The 15,962-nt window shown below is 54.3% G+C and overlaps 1 protein-coding gene across 3 annotated transcripts in view; it reads left to right on the top strand.

The window, feature by feature from the left end:
* Positions 1-15,962, top strand: part of wdr54 (WD repeat domain 54) — a 447,713-nt gene that overhangs the window by 404,363 nt on the left and 27,388 nt on the right. The window lies entirely within an intron of this gene.

Genomic DNA, 15,962 nt, shown 5'->3' with positions numbered 1-15,962 from the left:
TGCCCCTCTGACAGTGCAGTGTTCCTTCAATACTGCCCCTCCGACAGTGCAGTGTTCCTTCAATACTGCCCCTCTGACAGTGCAGTGTTCCTTCAATACTGCCCCTCCGACAGTACAGTGTTCCCTCAATACTGCCTCTCCGACAGTGCAGTGTTCCTTCAATACTGCCCCTCTGACAGTGCAGTATTCCCTCAATACTGCCCCTCAGACAGTGCAGTGTCCCTTCAGTACTGCCCCTCGGACAGTGCATTGTTCCCTCAATACTGCCCCTCTGACAGTCCATTGTTCCTTCAATACTGCCCCTCCATCCGTGCAGTGTTCCCTCAATACCGCCCCTCCGACAGTGCAGTGTTCCTTCAATACTGCCCCTCCGACAGTGCAGTGTTCCCTCAATACGGCCACGCCGACAGTGCAGTGTTCCTTCAATAATGCCCCTCCGTCAGTGAATTGTTCCCTCAATACTGCCCCTCTGACAGTGCAGTGTTCCCTCAATACTGCCCTCTCGACAGTGCAGTGTTCCTCAATACTGCCCTCCGACAGTGCAGTGTTCCTCAATACTGCCCCTCTGACAGTGCAGTGTTCCTTCAATACTGCCCCTCCGACAGTGCAGTGTTCCTTCAATACTGCCCCTCTGACAGTGCAGTGTTCCTTCAATACTGCCCCTCCGACAGTACAGTGTTCCCTCAATACTGCCCCTCCGACAGTGCAGTGTTCCTTCAATACTGCCCCTCTGACAGTGCAGTGTTCCATCAATACTGCCCCTCAGACAGTGCAGTGTTCCTTCAGTACTGCCCCTCGACAGTGCAGTGTTCCTCAATACTGCCCCTCTGACAGTGCAGTGTTCCTTCAATACTGCCCCTCCGACCGTGCAGTGTTCCTTCAATACAGCCCCTCCGACAGTGCAGTGTTCCTTCAATACTGCCCCTCCGACTGTGCAGTGTTCCCTCAATACTGCCCTCTGACAGTGCAGTGTTCCTTCAATACTGCCCCTCTGACAGTGCAGTGTTTCCCTCAATACTGCCCCTCTGACAGTGCAGTGTTCCCTCAATACTGCCCCTCGGACAGTGCAGTGTTCCCTTAAAATTGCCCTTCCGGCAGTGCAGTGTTCCCTCAACATGCCCCTCCGACAGTGCAGTGTTCCTTCAATACTGCCCCTCTGACAGTGCAGTGTTCCTTCAATACTGCCCCTCCGACAGTGCAGTGTTCCTTCAATACTGCCCCTCTGACAGTGCAGTGTTCCTCAATACTGCCCCTCTGACAGTGCAGTGTTCCTCAATACTGCCCTCGACAGTGCAGTGTTCCTTCAATACTGCCCCTCCTGACAGTGCAGTGTTCCCTCAATACTGCCCCTCCGACAGTGCAGTGTTCCCTCAATACTGCCCCTCTGACAGTGCAGTGTTCCTCAATACTGCCCCTCCGTCAGTGCAGTGTTCCTTCAATACTGCCCCTCCGACAGTGCAGTGTTCCTTCAATACTGCCCCTCCGACAGTGCAGTGTTCCTTCAATACTGCCCCTCCGACAGTGCAGTGTTCCCTCAATACTGCCCCTCCTGACAGTGCAGTGTTCCCTCAATACTGCCCCTCTGACAGTGCAGTGTTCCCTCAATACTGCCCCTCTGACAGTGCAGTGTTCCTTCAATACTGCCCCTCCGACATTGCAGTGTTCCTTCAATACTGCCCCTCCGACAGTGCAGTGTTCCTTCAATACTGCCCCTCCGACAGTGCAGTGTTCCCTCAATACTGCCCCCTCCGACAGTGCAGTGTTCCTTCAATACTGCCACTCCGACAGTGCAGTGTTCCTCAATACTGCCCTCCGACAGTGCAGTGTTCCCTCAATACTGCCCCTCTGACAGTGCAGTGTTCCTCAATACTGCCCCTCTGACAGTGCAGTGTTCCTTCAATACTGCCCCTCCGACAGTGCAGTGTTCCTTCAATACTGCCCCTCCGACAGTGCAGTGTTCCTTCAATACTGCCCTCCGACAGTGCAGTGTTCCCTCAATACTGCCCCTCTGACAGTGCAGTGTTCCTTCAATACTGCCCCTCAGACAGTGCAGTGTTCCTCAATACTGCCCCTCCGACAGTGCAGTGTTCCTTCAATACTGCCCCTCTGACAGTGCAGTGTTCCTCAATACTGCCCCTCCGACAGTGCAGTGTTCCTTCAATACTGCCCCTCCGACAGTGCAGTGTTCCCTCAATACTGCCCCTCTGACAGTGCAGTGTTCCTCAATACTGCCCCTCCGACAGTGCAGTGTTCCTTCAATACTGCCCCTCTGACAGTGCAGTGTTCCTTCAATACTGGCCCTCCGACAGTGCAGTGTTCCTTCAATACTGCCCCTCCGACAGTGCAGTGTTCCTTCAATACTGCCCCTCTGACAGTGCAGTGTTCCCTCAATACTGCCCCTCGACAGTGCAGTGTTCCCTCAATACTGCCCCTCGACAGTGCAGTGTTCCTCAATACTGCCCCTCTGACAGTGCAGTGTTCCTTCAATACTGCCCCTCCGACAGTGCAGTGTTCCTTCAATACTGCCCCTCCGACAGTGCAGTGTTCCCTCAATACTGCCCCTCTGACAGTGCAGTGTTCCCTCAATACCGCCCCTCCGACAGTGCAGTGTTCCTTCAATACTGCCCCTCCAACAAGGCAGTGAACCTTCAATACTGCCACTCCGACAGTGCAGTGTTCCCTCAATACTGCCCCTCCGACAGTGCAGTGTTCCTTCAATACTGCCCCTCCGACAGTGCAGTGTTCCCTCAATACTGCCCCTCCGACAGTGCAGTGTTCCTGCAATACTGCCCCTCCGACAGTGCAGTGTTCCTTCAATACTGCCCCTCCGACAGTGCAGTGTTCCCTCAATATGCCCCTCTGACAGTGCAGTGTTCCTTCAATACTGCCCCTCTGACAGTGCAGTGTTCCTTCAATACTGCCCCTCCGACAGTGCAGTGTTCCTTCAATACTGCCCCTCCGACAGTGCAGTGTTCCTTCAATACTGCCCCTCCGACAGTGCAGTGTTCCCTCAATACTGCCTCTCCGACAGTGCAGTGTTCCTTCAATACTGCCCCTCCGACACTGCAGTGTTCCCTCAATACTGCCCCTCTGACAGTGCAGTGTTCCTTCAATACTGCCCCTCCGACAGTGCAGTGTTCCTTCAATACTGCCCCTCCGACAGTGCAGTGTTCCTTCAATACTGCCCCTCAGACAGTGCAGTGTTCCTTCAATACTGCCCCTCCGACAGTGCAGTGTTCCCTCAATACTGCCCCTCCGACAGTGCAGTGTTCCTCAATACTGCCCCTCCGACAGTGCAGTGTTCCTCAATACTGCCCCTCTGACAGTGCAGTGTTCCCTCAATACTGCCCCTCTGACAGTGCAGTGTTCCTTCAATACTGCCCCTCCGACAGTGCAGTGTTCCTTCAATACTGCCCCTCTGACAGTGCAGTGTTCCTCAATACTGCCCCTCCGACAGTGCAGTGTTCCCTCAATACTGCCCCTCTGACAGTGCAGTGTTCCCTTCAATACTGCCCCTCCGACAGTGCAGTGTTCCTTCAATACTGCCCCTCCGACAGTGCAGTGTTCCTTCAATACTGCCCCTCCGACAGTGCAGTGTTCCTTCAATACTGCCCCTCTGACAGTGCAGTGTTCCTTCAATACTGCCCCTCCGACAGTGCAGTGTTCCTCAATACTGCCCCTCTGACAGTGCAGTGTTCCTTCAATACTGCCCCTCCGACAGTGCAGTGTTCCTCAATACTGCCCCTCTGACAGTGCAGTGTTCTTCAATACTGCCCCTCCGACAGTGCACTGTTCCCTCAATACTGCCCCTCCGACAGTGCAGTGTTCCCTCAATACTGCCCCTCTGACAGTGCAGTATTCCCTCAATACTGCCCCTCAGACAGTGCAGTGTTCCTTCAATACTGCCCCTCCGACAGTGCAGTGTTCCCTCAATACTGCCCGTCTGACAGTGCAGTGTTCCCTCAGTACTGCCCCTCCAACAGTGCAGTGTTCCTTCAATACTGCCCCTCCTGACAGTGCAGTGTTCCTTCAATACTGCCCCTCTGACAGTGCAGTGTTCCCTCAATACTGCCCCTCCGACAGTGCAGTGTTCCCTTCAATACTGCCCTTCCGGCAGTGCAGTGTTCCCTCAATACTGCCCCTCGACAGTGCAGTGTTCCTTCAATACTGCCCCTCAGACAGTGCAGTGTTCCCTCAATACTGCCCCTCTGACAGTGCAGTGTTCCTTCAATACTGCCCCTCCAACAGTGCAGTGTTCCCTCAATACTGCCCCTCCGAAAGTGCAGTGTTCCTTCAATACTGCCCCTCCGACAGTGCAGTGTTCCCTGAAAACTGCCCCTCTGACAGCGCAGCGTTCCTTCAATACTGCCCCTCCGACAGTGCAGTGTTCCCTCAATACTGCCCCTCTGACAGTGCAGTGTTCCTTCAATACTGCCCCTCTGACAGTCCATTGTTCCTTCAATACTGCCCCTCCGACAGTGCAGTGTTCCCTCAATACCGCCCCACCGACAGTGCAGTGTTCCTTCAATACTGCCCCTCCAACAAGGCAGTGTACCTTCAATACTGCCCCTCGACAGTGCAGTGTTCCCTCAATACTGCCCGTCTGACAGTGCAGTGTTCCCTCAATACTGCCCCTCCGACAGAGCTGTGTTCCTTCAATAATGCCCCTCCAGACAGTGCAGTGTTCCCTTCAATACTGCCCTCCGGACAGTGCAGTGTTCCCTCAATACTGCCCCTCTGACAGTGCAGTGTTCCTTCAATACTGCCCCTCCGACAGTGCAGTGTTCCTTCAATACTGCCCCTCCGACAGTGCAGTGTTCCCTCAATACTGCCCTCCGACAGTGCAGTGTTCCTTCAATACTGCCCCTCCGAACAAGGCAGTGTTCCCTTCAATACTGCCCCTCTGACCGTGCAGTGTTCCCTCAATATTGCCCCTCTGACAGTGCAGTGTTCCTTCAGTACTGCCCCTCGACAGTGCAGTGTTCCTTCAATACTGCCTCTCCAACAAGGCAGTGTTCCTTCAATACTGCCCCTCCGACAGTGCAGTGTTCCTTCAATACTGCCCCTCTGACAGTGCAGTGTTCCCTTCAATACTGCCCCTCCGACAGTGCAGTGTTCCTTCAATACTGCCCCTCCGACAGTGCAGTGTTCCTCAATACTGCCCCTCCGAACAGTGCAGTGTTCCTTCAATACTGCCCCTCTGACAGTGCAGTGTTCCTCAATACTGCCCCTCCGACAGTGCAGTGTTCCCTCAATACTGCCCCTCCGACAGTGCAGTGTTCCTTCAATACTGCCCCTCTGACAGTGCAGTGTTCCCTTCAATACTGCCCCTCCGACAGTGCAGTGTTCCCTCAATACTGCCCCTCCGACAGTGCAGTGTTCCCTTCATACTGCCCCTCCAGACAGTGCAGTGTTCCTTCAATACTGCCCTCCGACAGTGCAGTGTTCCTTCAATACTGCCCCTCCGACAGTGCAGTGTTCCTCAATACTGCCCCTCCGACATGCAGTGTTCCTTCAATACTGCCCCTCCGACAGTGCAGTGTTCCTTCAATACTGCCCCTCCTGACAGTGCAGTGTTCCCTCAATACTGCCCCTCAGACAGTGCAGTGTTCCCTCAATACTGCCCCTCTGACAGTGCAGTGTTCCCTCAATACTGCCCCTCTGACAGTGCAGTGTTCCTTCAATACTGCCCCTCCGACAGTGCAGTGTTCCTTCAATACTGCCCCTCTGACAGTGCAGTGTTCCTTCAATACTGCCCCTCCGACAGTACAGTGTTCCCTCAATAATGCCTCTCCGACAGTGCAGTGTTCCTTCAATACTGCCCCCTCAGACAGTGCAGTGTTCCCTCAATGTGCCCCTCTGCAGTGCAGTGTTCCTCATACTTGCCCCTCTGACAGTGAAGTGTTCTTCAATTACTGCCCCTCGGACTGTGAAGTGTTCATTCAATACTGCCTCTCCACAAGCGCAGTGTTCCTTCAATAACTGCCCTCCTGACAGTGCCAGTGTTCCCTCATTACTTCCCCTCTGACAAGTGACTGTGTTCCCTCAGTACTGCACCTCTGGACATGCAATGTTCCCTCATACTGCCCCTCTGCCAGCGCATGGGTTACTTCAATACTGCCCTCTGACAGTGAAGTGTTCCTCAATACTGCCCCTCGAAGTGCCAGTGTTCCTTCATACTGCCCTCCAACAGTGCAGTGTTCCTCTCAATACTGCCCCTTCAAATGTGCTGGTTCCACAATACTGCCCTTGACAGTGAAGTGTTCCTTCAATACTGCCCCTCCGAACATTGCAGTGTTCCTTCAATACTGCCCCCCCCTCCGACAGTGCAGTGTTCCCTCAATACCGCCCCTCCGACAGTGCAGTGTTCTTCAATACTGCCCCTCCGACAGTGCAGTGTTCCCTCAATACTGCACCCTGCGACAGTGCAGGGGTCCTTCAATACTGCCCCTCCTGACAGTGCAGTGTTCCCTCATACTGCCCCTCGACAGTGCAGTGTTCCCTCAATACTGGCCCCTCCGACAGTCCAGTGTTCCTTCAATACTGCCCTTCGGCAGTGCAGTGTTCCCTCAAACATGCCCCTCGACAGTGCAGTGTTCCCTCAATACTGCCCCTCTGACAGTGCAGTGTTCCTTCAATACTGCCCCTCCGACAGTGCAGTGTTCCCTTCAATACTGCCCCTCTCGACAGTGCCAGTGTTCCTTCAATACTGCCCCTCTGACAGTACAGTGTTTCCTCAATAATGCCTCTCCGACACTGCAGTGTTCCCTCAATACTGCCCCTCTGACAAAGCAGTGTTCCTGCAATACTGCCCCTCCGACAGTGCATTGTTCCTTCAATACTGCCCCACTGACAATGCATTGTTCCCTCAATACTGCCCCTCTGACAGTCCATTGTTCCTTCAATACTGCCCGTCCATCCGTGCAGTGTTCCCTCAATACCGCCCCTCCGACAGTGCAGTGTTCCTTCAATACTGCCCCTCCGACAGTGCAGTGTTCCCTCTATACTGCCCCTGCGACAGTGCAGGGGTCCTTCAATACTGCCCCTCTGACAGTGCAATGTTCCCTCAATACTGCCCCTCGGACAGTGCAGTGTTCCCTCAATACTGCCCCTCTGACAGTGCAGTGTTCCTTCAATACTGCCCCTCTGACAGTGCAGTGTTCCCTCAATACTGCCCCTCCGACAGTGCAGTGTTCCTTCAATACTGCCCCTCTGACAGTGCAGTGTTCCTTCAATACTGCCCCTCTGACAGTGCAGTGTTCCTTCAATACTGCCCCTCGACAGTGCAGTGTTCCCTCAATACCTGCCCCTCCGCAGTGCAGTGTTCCCTTCAATACTGCCCCTCCGGACAGTGCAGTGTTCCTTCAATACTGCCCCTCGACAGTGCAGTGTTCCTTCAATACTGCCCCCTCTGACAGTGCAGTGTTCCTTCAATACTGCCCCTCTGACAGTGCAGTGTTCCCTCAATACTGCCCCTCCGACAGTGCAGTGTTCCTTCAATACTGCCCCTCCGACAGTGCATTGTTCCCTCAATACTGCCCCTCTGACAGTGCAGTGTTCCTTCAATACTGCCCCTCCGACAGTGCAGTGTTCCTCAATACTGCCCCTCCTGACAGTGCAGTGTTCCTTCAATACTGCCCCTCCGACAGTGCAGTGTTCCTTCAATACTGCCCTCCGTCAGTGCAGTGTTCCTCAATACTGCCCCTCCGACAGTTGCAGTGTTCCTTCAATACTGCCCCTCCTACAGTGCAGTGTTCCCTTCAATACTGCTCCCTCGGACAGTGCAGTGTTCCCTTCAATACTGGCCCCTCCGACAGTGCAGTGTTCCCTCAATACTGCCCCTCAGACAGTGCAGTGTTCCTTCAATACTGCCACTCCGACAGTGCATTGTTCCCTCAATACTGCCCCTCCGACAGTGCAGTGTTTCTTCAATACTGCCCCTCCGACAGTGCAGTGTTCCCTCAATACTGCCCCTCCGACAGTGCAGTGTTCCTTCAATACTGCCCCTCCGTCGGTGCAGTGTTCCCTCTATACTGCCCCTGCGACAGTGCAGGGGTCCTTCAATACTGCCCCTCTGACAGTGCAATGTTCCCTCAATACTGCCCCTCGGACAGTGCAGTGTTCCCTCAATACTGCCCCTCGGACAGTGCAGTGTTCCCTCAATACTGCCACTCCGACAGTCCAGTGTTCCCTCAACATGCCCCTCCGACAGTGCAGTGTTCCTTCAATACTGCCCCTCTGACAGTGCAGTGTTCCTTCAATACTGCCCCTCCGACAGTGCAGTGTTCCTTCAATACTGCCCCTCTGACAGTGCAGTGTTCCTTCAATACTGCCCTCCGACAGTGCAGTGTTCCCTCAATACTGCCCTCCGACAGTGCAGTGTTCCTTCAATACTGCCCCTCTGACAGTGCAGTGTTCCCTCAATACTGCCCCTCAGACAGTGCAGTGTTCCTTCAATACTGCCCCTCTGACAGTGCAGTGTCCCTCAATACTGCCCCTCCGACAGTGCAGTGTTCCCTCAATACTGCCCCTCCGACAGTGCAGTGTTCCCTCAATACTGCCCCTCTGACAGTGCAGTGTTCCCTCAATACTGCCCCTCCGACAGTGCAGTGTTCCCTCAATACTGCCCCTCGACAGTGCAGTGTTCCCTCAATACTGCCCCTCTGACAGTGCAGTGTTCCCTCAATACTGCCCCTCCGACAGTGCAGTGTTCCCTCAATACTGCCCCTCCGACAGTGCAGTGTTCCCTCAATACTGCTAATCCGACAGTGCAGTGTTCCCTCAATACTCCCCCTGTGACAGTGCAGTGTTCCCTCAATACTGACCCTCCGACAGTGCAGTGTTCCTTCAATACTGCCCCTCCGACAGTGCAGTGTTCCTTCAATACTGCCCCTCCGACAGTGCAGTGTTCCTTCAATACTGCCCCTCCGACAGTGCAGTGTTCCTCAATACTGCCACTCCGACAGTGCAGTGTTCCTTCAATACTGCCCCTCTGACAGTGCAGTGTTCCCTCATTACTGCCCCTCTGACAGTGCAGTGTTCCCTTCAATACTGCCCCTCTGACAGTGCATTGTTCCCTCAATACTGCCCTCCGACAGTGCAGTGTTCCTTCAATACCTGCCCCTCCGACAGTGCAGTGTTCCCTTCAATACTGCCCCTCCGACAGTGCAGTGTTCCTTCAATACTGCCCCTCCGACAGTGCAGTGTTCCTCAATACTGCCCCTCTGACAGTGCAGTGTTCCCTCAATACTGCCCCTCCGACAGTGCAGTGTTCCTTCAATACTGCCCCTTCTGACAGTGCAGTGTTCCTTCAATACTGCGCCTCCGACACTGCAGTGTTCCCTCAATACTGCCCCTCTGACAGTGCAGTGTTCCTGCAATACTGCCCCTCCGACAGTGCAGTGTTCCTTCAATACTGCCCCTCTGACAGTGCAGTGTTCCCTCAATACTGCCCCTCAGACAGTGCATTGTTCCCTCAATATGCCCCTCTGACAGTGCAGTGTTCCTTCAATACTGCCCCTCTGACAGTGCAGTGTTCCTTCAATACTGCCCCTCCGACAGTGCAGTGTTCCTTCAATACTGCCTGTCCAACAAGGCAGTGTTCCTTCAATACTGCCCCTCCGACAATGCCGTATTCCCTCAATACTGCCCCTCTGACAGTGCAGTGTTCCCTCAATACTGCCGCCTCTGCAGTGCAGTGTTCCCTCAATACTGCCCCTTGACAGCGCAGTGTTCCTTCAATACTGCCCCTCCGACAGTGCAGTGTTCCTTCAATACTGCCCTCTGACAGTGCAGTGTTCCTTCAATACTGCCCCTCCGACAGTGCAGTGTTCCTTCAATACTGCCCCTCTGACAGTGCAGTGTTCCTACAATACTGCCCCTCCGACAGTGCAGTGTTCCTCAATACTGCCACTCCGACAGTGCAGTGTTCCTTCAATACTGCCCTCGACAGTGCAGTGTTCCCTCAATACTGCCCCTCTGACAGTGCAGTGTTCCTTCAATACTGCCCCTCGACAGTGCAGTTTTCCCTCAATACTGCCCCTCTGACAGTGCAGTGTTCCTTCAATACTGCCCCTCCGTCAGTGCAGTGTTCCCTCAATACTGCCCCTCCGACAGTGCAGTGTTCCTTCAATACTGCCCCTCCGACAGTGCAGTGTTCCTTCAATACTGCCCCTCCGACAGTGCAGTGTTCCCTCAATACTGCCCCGTCCTGACAGTGCAGTGTTCCCTCAATACTGCCCCTCCGACAGTGCAGTGTTCCCTCAATACTGCCCTCCGACAGTGCAGTGTTCCTTCAATATGCCCCCTCCGACAGGTGCAGTGTTCCTCAATACTGCCCCTCTGACAGTGCAGTGTTCCTTCAATACTGCCCCTCCGACAGTGCAGTGTTCCTTCAATACTGCCCCTCTGACAGTGCAGTGTTCCTTCAATACTGCCCCTCCGACAGTACAGTGTTCCCTCAATACTGCCTCTCCGACAGTGCAGTGTTCCTTCAATACTGCCCCTCTGACAGTGCAGTATTCCCTCAATACTGCCCCTCAGACAGTGCAGTGTCCCTTCAGTACTGCCCCTCGGACAGTGCATTGTTCCCTCAATACTGCCCCTCTGACAGTCCATTGTTCCTTCAATACTGCCCCTCCATCCGTGCAGTGTTCCCTCAATACCGCCCCTCCGACAGTGCAGTGTTCCTTCAATACTGCCCCTCCGACGGTGCAGTGTTCCCTCTATACTGCCCCTGCGACAGTGCAGGGGTCCTTCAATACTGCCCCTCTGACAGTGCAATGTTCCCTCAATACTGCCCCTCGGACAGTGCAGTGTTCCTTCAATACTGCCCCTCCGACAGTGCAGTGTTCCCTCAATACTGCCCCTCCGACAGTGCAGTGTTCCTTCAATACTGCCCCTCCGACAGTGCAGTGTTCCTTCAATACTGCCCCTCTGACAGTGCAGTGTTCCTTCAATACTGCCCCTCCGACAGTGCAGTGTTCCCTCAATACTGCCCCTCTCGACAGTGCAGTGTTCCTTCAATACTGCCCCTCGACAGTGCAGTGTTCCCTCAATACTGCCCTCTCGACAGTGCAGTGTTCCTTCAATACTGCCCCTCTGACAGTGCAGTGTTCCCTCAATACTGCCCCTCCGACAGTGCAGTGTTCCTTCAATACTGCCCTCCGACAGTGCAGTGTTCCCTCAATACTGCCCCTCCGACAGTGCAGTGTTCCTTCAATACTGCCCCTCGACAGTGCAGTGTTCCCTCAATACTGCCCCTCCGACAGTGCAGTGTTCCTTCAATACTGCCCCTCCGACGATGCAGTGTTCCCTCAATACTGCCCCTCGACAGTGCAGTGTTCCTCAATACTGCCCCTCTGACAGTGCACTGTTCCTCTATACTGCCCCTGCGACAGTGCAGTGTTCCTTCAATACTGCCCCTCTGACAGTGCAGTGTTCCCTCAATACTGCCCCTCGGACAGTCCAGTGTTCCCTTAAAATTGCCCTTCCGGCAGTGCAGTGTTCCCTCAACATGCCCCTCTGACAGTGCAGTGTTCCTTCAATACTGCCCCTCCGACAGTGCAGTGTTCCTTCAATACTGCCCCTCTGACAGTGCAGTGTTCCTTCAATACTGCCCCTCCGACAGTACAGTGTTCCCTCAATACTGCCTCTCCGACAGTGCAGTGTTCCTTCAATACTGCCCCTCCGACAGTGCAGTGTTCCCTCAATACTGCCCCTCAGACAGTGCAGTGTTCCTCAATACTGCCCCTCTGACAGTGCAGTGTTCCCTCAATACTGCCCCTCCGACAGTGCAGTGTTCCTTCAATACTGCCCCTCCGACAGTGCAGTGTTCCTCAATACTGCCCCTCCGACAGTGCAGTGTTCCTTCAATACTGCCCCTCGACAGTGCAGTGTTCCCTCAATACTGCCCCCTCGACAGTGCAGTGTTCCTTCAATACTGCCCCTCTGACAGTGCACTATTCCCTCAATACTGCCCCTCGGACAGTGCAGTGTTCCTTCAATACTGCCCCTCTGACAGTACAGTGTTCCTTCAATACTGCCCCTCCGACTGTACAGTGTTCCCTCAATACTGCCCCTCCGAACAGTGCAGTGTTCCTTCAATACTGCCCCTCTGACAGTGCAGTGTTCCCTCAATACTGCCCCTCCGACAGTGCAGTGTTCCTTCAATACTGCCCCTCCGACAGTGCAGTGTTCCCTCAATACTGCCCCTCTGACAGTGCAGTGTTCCCTCAATACTGCCCCTCCGACAGTGCAGTGTTCCTTCAATACTGCCCCTCTGACAGTGCAGTGTTCCCTCAATACGGCCCCTCGACAGTGCAGTGTTCCTTCAATACTGCCCCTCCGACAAGGCAGTGTTCCTTCAATACTGCCCCTCCGACAGTGCAGTGTTCCCTCAATACTGCCCCTCTGACAGTGCAGTGTTCCCTCAGTACTGCCCCTCCGACAGTGCAGTGTTCCTTCAATACTGCCCCTCTGACAGTGCAGTGTCCTTCAATACTGCCCCTCCGACAGTGCAGTGTTCCTTCAATACTGCCCCTCTGACAGTGCAGTGTTCCTTCAATACTGCCCCTCCGACAGTGCAGTGTTCCTTCAATACTGCCCCTCTGACAGTGCAGTGTTCCTTCAATACTGCCCCTCCGACAGTGCAGTGTTCCTTCAATACTGCCCCTCCGACAGTGCAGTGTTCCTCAATACTGCCCCTCCGACAGTGCAGTGTTCCTTCAATACTGCCCCTCCGACAGTGCAGTGTTCCCTCAATACTGCCCCTCGACAGTGCAGTGTTCCCTCAATACTGCCCCTCCTGACAGTGCAGTGTTCCATCAATACTGCCCCTCCGACAGTGCAGTGTTCCTTCAATACTGCCCCTCCGACAGTGCAGTGTTCCTCAATACTGCCCCTCTGACAGTGCAGTGTTCCCTCAATACTGCCCTCCGACAGTGCAAGTGTTCCCTTCAGTACTGCCCTCCGGACAGTGCAGTGTTTCCCTCAATATGCCCCTCTGACAGTGCAGTGTTCCTTCAATACTGCCCTCCAGACAGTGCAGTGTTCCCTCAATACTGCCCCTCCGACAGTGCAGTGTTCCCTCAATACTGCCCCTCCGACAGTGCAGTGTTCCCTCAATACTGCCCCCTCCGACAGTGCAGTGTTCCCTCAATACTGCTAATCCGACAGTGCAGTGTTCCCTCAATACTCCCCTCTGACAGTGCAGTGTTCCCTCAATACTGACCCTCCGACAGTGCAGTGTTCCCTCAATACTGCCCCTCCGACAGTGCAGTGTTCCCTCAATACTGCTAATCCGACAGTGCAGTGTTCCCTCAATACTCCCCCTGTGACAGTGCAGTGTTCCCTCAATACTGACCCTCTGACAGTGCAGTGTTCCTCAATACTGCCCCTCCTGACAGTGCAGTGTTCCTTCAATACTGCCCCTCGACAGTGCAGTGTTCCCTCAATACTGCCCCTCTGACAGTGCAGTGTTCCTTCAATACTGCCCCTCCTGACAGTGCAGTGTTCCCTCAATACTGCCCCTCCGACAGTGCAGTGTTCCTTCAATACTGCCCCTCCTGACAGATGCAGTGTTCCTTCAATACTGCCCCTCCGACAGTGCAGTGTTCCCTCAATACTGCCCTCTCGACAGTTGCAGTGTTCCTTCAATACTGCCCCTGCTCGACAGTGCAGTATTCCCTCAAATACTGCCCCTCTGACAGTGCAGTGTTCCCTCAGTACTGCCCCTCCGACAGTGCATTGTTCCCTCAATAGTGCCCCTCTGTCAGTGCAGTGTTTCCTTCATACTGCCCCTCCGACAGTGCAGTGTTCCCTCAATACTGCCCCTCCGACAGTGCAGTGTTCCTTCAATACTGCCCCTCCGACAGTGCAGTGTTCCTTCAATACTGCCCCTCGACAGTGCAGTGTTCCTTCAATACTGCCCCTCTGACAGTGCAGTGTTCCCTCAATACTGCCCCTCCGACAGTGCAGTGTTCCTTCAATACTGCCCTCCGACAGTGCAGTGTTCCTCAATACTGCCCCTCCGACAGTGCAGTGTTCCCTCAATACTGCCCCTCCGACAGTGCAGTGTTCCTTCAATACTGCCCCTTCTGACAGTGCAGTGTTCCCTCAATACTGCCCCTCTGACAGTGCAGTGTTCCTCAATACTGCCCCTCCGACAGTGCAGTGTTCCCTTCAATACTGCCCCTCCGACAGTGCAGTGTTCCTTCAATACTGCCCCTCCGACAGTGCAGTGTTCCTCAATACTGCCCCTCGACAGTGCAGTGTTCCTTCAATACTGCCCCCTCCGACTGTGCAGTGTTCCCTCAATACTCCCCCTCTGACAGTGCAGTGTTCCCTCAATACTGCCCCTCCGACAGTGCAGTGTTCCCTCAATACTGCCCCTCCGACAGTGCAGTGTTCCCTCAATACTGCCCCTCCGACAGTGCAGTGTTCCCTCAATACTGCCCCTCCGGACAGTGCAGTGTTCCTTCAATACTGCCCCTCTGACAGTGCAGTGTTCCTTCAATACTGCCCCTCGACAGTGCAGTGTTCCCTCAATACTGCCTCCTCCGACAGTGCAGTGTTCCCTTCAATACTGCCCCTCCTGACAGTGCAGTGTTCCCTTCAATACTGCCCCTCCGACAGTGCAGTGTTCCCTCAATACTGCCCCTCCGACAGTGCAAGTGTTCCTTCAATACTGCCCCTCTGACAGTGCAGTGTTCCTTCAATACTGCCCCTCCGACAGTGCAGTGTTCCCTCAATACTGCCCCTCGGACAGTGCAGTGTTCCTCAATACTGCCCCTCCGACAGTGCAGTGTTCCTTCAATACTGCCCCTCCGACAGTGCAGGTTCCTCAATACTGCCCCTCCGACAGTGCAGTGTTCCCTCAATACTGCCCCTCTGACAGTGCAGTGTTCCCTCAATACTGCCCCTCGACAGTGCAGTGTTCCCTTCAATACTGCCCCTCCGACAGTGCAGTGTTCCCTTCAATACTGCCCCTCCGACAGTGCAGTGTTCCTTAATACTGCCCCTCCTGACAGTGCAGTGTTCCCTCAATACTGCCCCTCCGACAGTGCAGTGTTCCTTCAATACTGCCCCTCTGACAGTGCAGTGTTCCTTCAATACTGCCCCTCAGACAGTGCAGTGTTCCTTCAATACTGCCCCTCTCGACAGTGCAGTGTTCCTTCAATACTGCCCCTCTCGACAGTGCAGTGTTCCTTCAATACTGCCTCTCCGACAGTGCAGTGTTCCTTCAATACTGCCCCTCTGACAGTGCAGTGTTCCCTCAATACTGCCCCTCAGACAGTGCAGTGTTCCTTCAATACTGCCCCTCTGACAGTGCAGTGTTCCTTCAATACTGCCCCTCCGACAGTGCAGTGTTCCTTCAATACTGCCCCTCTGACAGTGCAGTGTTCCTTCAATACTGCCCGTCTGACAGTGCAGTGTTCCCTCAGTACTGCCCCTCCAACAGTGCAGTGTTCCTTCAATACTGCCCCTCCGACAGTGCAGTGTTCCTTCAATACTGCCCTCGACAGTGCAGTGTTCCTTCAATACTGCCCCTCCGACAGTGCAGTGTTCCTTCAATACTGCCCCTCCTGACAGTGCAGTGTTCCTTCAATACTGCCCCTCCGACAGTGCAGTGTTCCTTCAATACTGCCCCTCTGACAGTGCAGTGTTCCTCAATACTGCCCCTCCGACAGTGCAGTGTTCCCTCAATACTGCCCCTCCTGACAGTGCAGTGTTCCTCAATACTGCCCCTCTGACAGTGCAGTGTTCCTTCAATACTGCCCCTCCGACAGTGCAGTGTTCCCTTCAATACTGCCCCCTCGACAGTGCATGTTCCTTCATACTGCCCCTCTGACAGTGCAGTGTTTCCCTCAATACTGCCGCCTCCTACAGTGCAGTGTTCCTTCAAATACTGCCCCTCCGGCAGTGCAGTGTTCCCTCAAACTGCCCCTCCGACAGTGCAGTGT

Source organism: Carcharodon carcharias, chromosome 1, assembly GCF_017639515.1.
Source record: "Carcharodon carcharias isolate sCarCar2 chromosome 1, sCarCar2.pri, whole genome shotgun sequence".
NCBI lineage: Eukaryota > Metazoa > Chordata > Chondrichthyes > Lamniformes > Lamnidae > Carcharodon > Carcharodon carcharias.
The sequence above is the reverse complement of the archived record's forward strand: the minus strand, read 5'-3'. Positions and strand labels throughout refer to the sequence as shown.